A 6,083-nucleotide genomic window follows, 5' to 3' on the forward strand; every position below is an offset into this window, starting at 1 on the left:
GGAGAGACATTCGACGAATTCCCAGTATAAGACATCTTGGTTATCAAGTTAGACTAAAAGATTTGGGACCCTACACCTTAGAGAAACCTAGACTGAGGGGTGATCCGATTGAGGTTCATAAATAATGAAGGGTCCAATTCAGCATGGGAGAGGAGTCATAACTTTATATTGGAAAAGGCCAGATGGCACCCGGATCACATTAAATTTCATTTTTAGTGGTGAGTTAATGTACCAGGATGGCCGAGTGGTTAAGGCGTTGGACTTAAGATCCAATAGACATGTGTCTGCGTGGGTTCAAACCCCACTCCTGGTATCTGTGCTTACAAAATGTTACTTATTCTGTCCCTGACTTTTGCCTTGCACCATCATCTCTTCTGTCATTTAATCACTCTTGCCTTCCAACTGATCACAACTGCCGATTATTTGATCTGCCCCAGCACCGTTCCTTGGCTCTGCGCTTGCTTATAAACTGGTAAATCTTTAACTTAATCTCCTCTGTACCCTGACAATGACCTTCTCATCCTTCCTTGATTGTGGTTCCTCACAGGATCCGCTGCCTCTCCGACTCCCCTCCAGGTCACTGAAGGCCCTGAGCCTTGGTCTCGCTTTATACGCTAGCTGGTAGTTGATTCCTTGCAGGTCTGCCACCGCTCAGGAGAAGCTCAAGACCCAGATCAAGCGAAGTATCAAGAGGAATGTGAACAAAGGCTCCCTGGTGCAGAGCAAGGGACAGGGCGCCTCCGGCTCCTTCAAAATCAGCAAGAAGGAAAACCCAGGGAAAAGTGGGAAAGAAGGTGAAGAAACCAGCAGCCAAGAAATCTTTAGTGAAGAAACCAACAGACAAGAAATCTTCAGTGAAGAAACCAGCAGACAAGAAATCTTTAGTGAAGAAACCAGCAGACAAGAAAGTGACAACAAAGAAAGTAACAGCCAAGAAAACGAGCAGCAAGGCGGCGGCAACGCCATATAAGGCGGTGAAGAAAGCAGCGCTTCAGAAAAAGTCTCCTGCGAAGAAGGTCAAAAAAGGCAAGAGTGCGGCGGGCGGAAAGGCGCTGAAGAAAGTGCAGACATGGAAGAGCAAGGTCAAGCCGAAAGCAGCGAAGTCTCAGAAAGCAGGGTCTGGAAAGAAGTGAAAGCGCGGGAAACTTGTAAACATCTGAACACAAGGGCTCTTCTCAGAGCCACCCACATCTCTCAGGAAAGAGCTGATCCCCTGATCAAATGATCCCTGTCCCGGCCCCGCCTGCAGATTCCACATGGAAATGATTTGGAGTAAATCCAGGATCCCTGGTGACTCGCTGACATCCACTCCACCCAGCCCTTTCCCCACTCTCTGTAATAAAACAGAGGGATACCCGGCCCTCACTCTAACTGGGGATGTCTTCGGTGCAGTCTCAGTTCACAAATTCAGGGGGAGAGTCTGTAAGACAGTAACACTGGCGGAGAAACCCCACCTCACAACTCAAACCCCAACACATGAGTTTCTCCAATTCAGCTGGAGTCGGGTGACAACAGGAGCTGGGATAGGCTGTGATCGGGAATGTTAGGAATGGATTTGTTCAGGGAGGAACGTACCTGGAATCTCCGAATATATAATAGTTCCTTATTTCCCCAGATGACACATTCTGCAGTGAGAGTGAAAAGTCTCTTCACTGCTTCACATTTACTAATTGTTTGGTTCGAGATGAATAATGAGTCAGAGAGTAATGACAGGATCTGAAGCTTCTCTCACACCAGCCCTTGAATGATTCAGTGTGAAGTGTCCAATGTGTGAAGCTACTGCCAGGGTTTGTCAATTTGAACAGTTTCAGCTCAGTTACTGGGGGCCTGGAATCCCCACAGTTTGACTCTGTCTCTGATTGGTCACCCGCTTCTCAATCCAATTCTTAACCAATAGGAGAATCACATATAAGTAAATAGAAGTTCTCATTGGCTTAGATTTTCCAATTGGAAAAAGCCTGGCAATTCCAGAGCAGGAAGGAATTGAAGTGATGGAAAATTTCAATTTTCAGGCAACAATTTTAAAACCTCTCATTTTATGTTCTGTTTTATTGTATTTACCGTCACAAAATCCTGACGCGATTTTAGGAATCGTTTTCATTTGTCAATCTGTTAACTGTAAGCGGCGGGAGGAAGGTCCGGTTCAGCAATTTAAAACGGGACAAATATCAGCTTCCTCTCTGTAAAAGGAACAAATTAGCGACTAACCGCTTCTCACAGGCTTCTCGGGGACTGACAGAAACGAGCGGTTTCTGATCTTTTCTCCTGAAAGAGGCGGATAATGCTGCAGGGAGCATTGAACTGCCCTTCACTTTCTGGCTGCTAATACACCACTGACTTTAAACAGTTCAAACAGCGACTGATGCTTCTGCCGGAAAATGAGCAGATTCACCAGAATGATCCCGGTCCATCATGGCCAAAGACATCCAGCTGGCCCGCCGCATCCGCGGGGAACGCACCTAAAACCCAGCTTCAGTAACAAGTGTAACAAGGGCTCTTTTCAGAGCCACCAAATCAGCAAAGGAAAGAGCTGCCATCTCTGTTCATCATCAAACCCATTAGATTGGAGGGGAGGCCACATGGTTTCTGTTTTGTCACATCACTTTCCCGAAAGGCCTGTCGGACTGAGAGCTGATCTGGAATTTAGAAAGCAGCATTACCGGAGACTCATTGCTGCTCAGCACAATCTCAACCCCGCTCCTGGGATCCGTTAGCTGGCATTTGGGGAAAAGAAATGGATCCCAGTTTTATTTGGAAGGCATTAATGGAGCCGGGTCCGTTCACATGAGGGTTATTTACAAACATTACCCAATGAGTTCACTAATATTTGAATCCATTGGAGATTAGTACACAGGATATGTAAGGCAGCTCGGGCACTCTGACTGAAACCGCCAGTTCCCCGGGGTTGCAGACCCTGACACTGCGGGGAGAGAATCCCCGACTCTATCCCGCCGCCGGGGGAAACAGACAGCTCTGTGTCCGGAGAATAGGGAGGGCCGGGGAGAAGGCACATATTAAAGCGCTGCAATGGACTCAGCTCCTGTGTGTGCACAACTCTCACTGATTCCGTCCTCTGGGAACAGTGCGGTCGAAACAGATCAGGTTAGGAGAGAAACACACAGCCCGAGAATGGCCTCTTCCTTCCTGCATTTACTCTGTTCCGGGAGCAGATTCTCATTGAGAAGCGGCGCTCAGATCACCAGAGAGAAAAAAAAACACAATTCAAACTGTCCAAATGAAAAACAGAGAATTAACCCGGACACTTCCATTATTAAATTAATTCATCAGCTCCGAACCAGTTCCCGTTAATGTACCGGGATGGTCTCGGGATTTATAAAATCGAAGGCAGCGGGATTTATTAAATTGTTGATTCTGACACCCTGTAGTTCAGTTCTTCACTTAACTGGAGGGGGAGATGTGTGAGCAGAGAAACAGAGCGAAATCCAGAGAGGGAACTGAAAACACACCTGGACAGATGTGAAACAGGTCAATCCACTGTTCCAATAACTCCATCTCTGACTCCCTCCTGACAGTAACCAGCCCTTTCACAGAGACTGTGAGTGGCTCTGAAAAGAGCCTTTGGTTTATTAGATGACATTTTGGCCGCTTTACTTTTTCTGGGAGCTCTGAGCGCTGGTTTTCTTGCGCAGCAGCACGGCCTGGATATTAGGCAGCACCCCGCCCTGAGCGATGGTCACCCCTCCCAGCAGCTTGTTGAGCTCCTCGTCGTTGCGGACGGCCAGCTGCAGGTGTCTGGGGATGATGCGGGTCTTCTTGTTGTCCCGGGCCGCGTTACCGGCCAGCTCGAGGATTTCAGCGGTCAGATACTCGAGCACAGCAGCCAGATAGACCGGGGCTCCGGCACCCACACGCTCAGCTTTCTCAGGAGCCTGTGAACACGGCCCACCGGGAACTGCAGTTCAGCCCGGGAGGAGTGAGACTTGGCCTTGGCCCGAGCTTTCCCGCCGGTCTTTCCTCTTCCAGACATTTCCACAATCTCACAAATACTTTCTCAAAGAATGAATAATTTCCTTAGCATTAATAGCACATCACAGGCAGTCAGGATGGCCGAGCGGTCTAAGGCGCTGCGTTCAGGTCGCAGTCTCCACTGGAGGCGTGGGTTCGAATCCCACTTCTGACAAATTGTGTTTTGACTGAACTGGAGGCGTTTGGGAGCAGCGGCAAAAAGCAAAGAAAAAGCAGGAAAGAACATGGACAAACAAAATAACAATGGACCCAAAGACGTTGCAACAAAACATGAGAGTAAGAGACAACTAAGCAAACAGCAGGGCACATAAAAGATCAAAAATGTAACCTTTGTATCGGGGTGGAAGATGTTGCCAATATCCTTAATGAATACTTTACTGTTTTCCCGAATGAGAGGGTGATGCAGATATTGTTATTAAGGAGGAGGAGTGTGAAGTATTGGACGTGATAACTTAAGGAGAGAGGAAGTCTTAATGGGATGAGCATCCTTGAATGTGGATAAATCATCAGGACCAGATGAAATGTACCCCAGGCTGTTGAAAGAAGCCAGGGAAGAAATAGTGGAACAAAAACAAGAAATGCCGGATTCACTCAGCAGGTCTGGCAGCATCTGTGGAAAGAGAAGCAGAGTTAACGTTTCGGGTCAGTGACCCTTCTTCGGAACTCCGAAGTTCCGAAGAAGGGTCACTGACCCGAAACGTTACCTCTGCTTCTCTTTCCACAGATGCTGCCAGACCTGCTGAGTGAATCCGGCATTTCTTGTTTTTGTTTCAGATTTCCAACATCCGCAGTAGTTTGCTTTTAAGAAATAGTGGAAGGTCTGACCATCATTTTCCAATCCCTCACTGGATACAGGTGTGGTGCCAGAGGATTGGAGGTCTTGTAACGTTGCAATAAAAGCAAAATACGAGGCAGATCAAGCATGGCTGATCCTTTTGAGTAGAGAAACAGGGCTGAATTCCCTGAACCAGTGCTACAGCTTTCAGAATAGAAGGAGCCTATACACACCTGATGGGTTCCACTTAAACAAAAGAGCTGGAGGTGTTGACGGTCAGAACAGATAAAATGTGGAGGAGTGTTTGAAGCAGATGCTGTGTGGTTACTGTAGTTGTACTATGGAGTTATTTCAAGGAGGTGATTCTGAATGTAATGGATCAACGTGGACCCGTCCAAGGCAAAGGTTCTAAGCTTCCCTGTGGTCCAGCCTGGTTGAATGGAACTGAAGCAAACAAATCATCCAGAAGAGGAAAAGATATGTAAGGCCATGAAAGCACAGAATTCAGATGGATGCAATACCAGATGGTATGGCAAGAGTGTAAAACAGCAACAGACTGGTGAATAAAACTTTCCCATTGAACGAGACAAGAGAAAAGAAGGGTAATAATAGTGTCAGGTGAGTTGTGACACTATTCACATTCCACCTTGATCTGAATAGGACTGTTGAAGGGAGTGATTGAGAAGAATAGAGGAGAAATGAAAAGAAAGGAGAAATAAACAAAAGGTCTTTTGATTTTAGAATGCTTGTTTTTGGAAATGACAGACTGTAAAGTGTGTGTGTCAGAAGATATAGAGCGAAGTTGGGTATGACAAGATCACAGGAAAGTTGTGCCCTGAGACAAGGTGTGTGTTGACAGGAAAGCTGCTTTCTTTTGCACAATATGTATTTTATTCGTATAATTTGTGCAATTACATTGCAAAGCAGTTCAATTTTAATATTACATAAGGTACAATACAGATCAGTTTCCTTCAATAAAGTACATGAGGTATCTCACTATCCCTGCCTGCACAGGTTATATTTACAGTATTTACATTACACATCAAACATTCTCTGGTGCAAACAGCCCGAGGGGTTTTACACGGGTTCCAGCCCCTCACTGTACTATGGCCTACTAGGGCCTTAGACTGCAGCCTTTCCCCATTGAGTCTCCATGGTGGCTTCCCCAAGCTTTAATGCCGTCCCACAGCACATAGTCTTGGACGTTGCAATGTGCCAGTCTGCAACACTCGGTCATGGACAGCTCTTTGCACTGGAATACCTGTCCCACGGCCGGGCTCGTTCTCAATAGGGATCATTTCAAATGAACATTTCCTAAATC

General features: G+C 46.7%; 2 non-coding genes across 2 annotated transcripts; both read left to right on the top strand.

Moving 5' to 3' along the window:
* Positions 1-230: 230 nt before the first annotated feature.
* trnal-uaa (transfer RNA leucine (anticodon UAA)) lies at positions 231-313 on the top strand. Its single transcript has one exon. It is a non-coding gene; the product is annotated as a tRNA-Leu (tRNA).
* Positions 314-4,058: 3,745 nt separating this feature from the next.
* Positions 4,059-4,141, top strand: trnal-cag (transfer RNA leucine (anticodon CAG)). The gene has a single exon. It is a non-coding gene; the product is annotated as a tRNA-Leu (tRNA).
* Positions 4,142-6,083: the final 1,942 nt, after the last annotated feature.

The sequence above is a fragment of the Heterodontus francisci genome, chromosome 35, assembly GCF_036365525.1.
Source record: "Heterodontus francisci isolate sHetFra1 chromosome 35, sHetFra1.hap1, whole genome shotgun sequence".
NCBI classification, from domain to species: Eukaryota; Metazoa; Chordata; class Chondrichthyes; order Heterodontiformes; family Heterodontidae; genus Heterodontus; species Heterodontus francisci.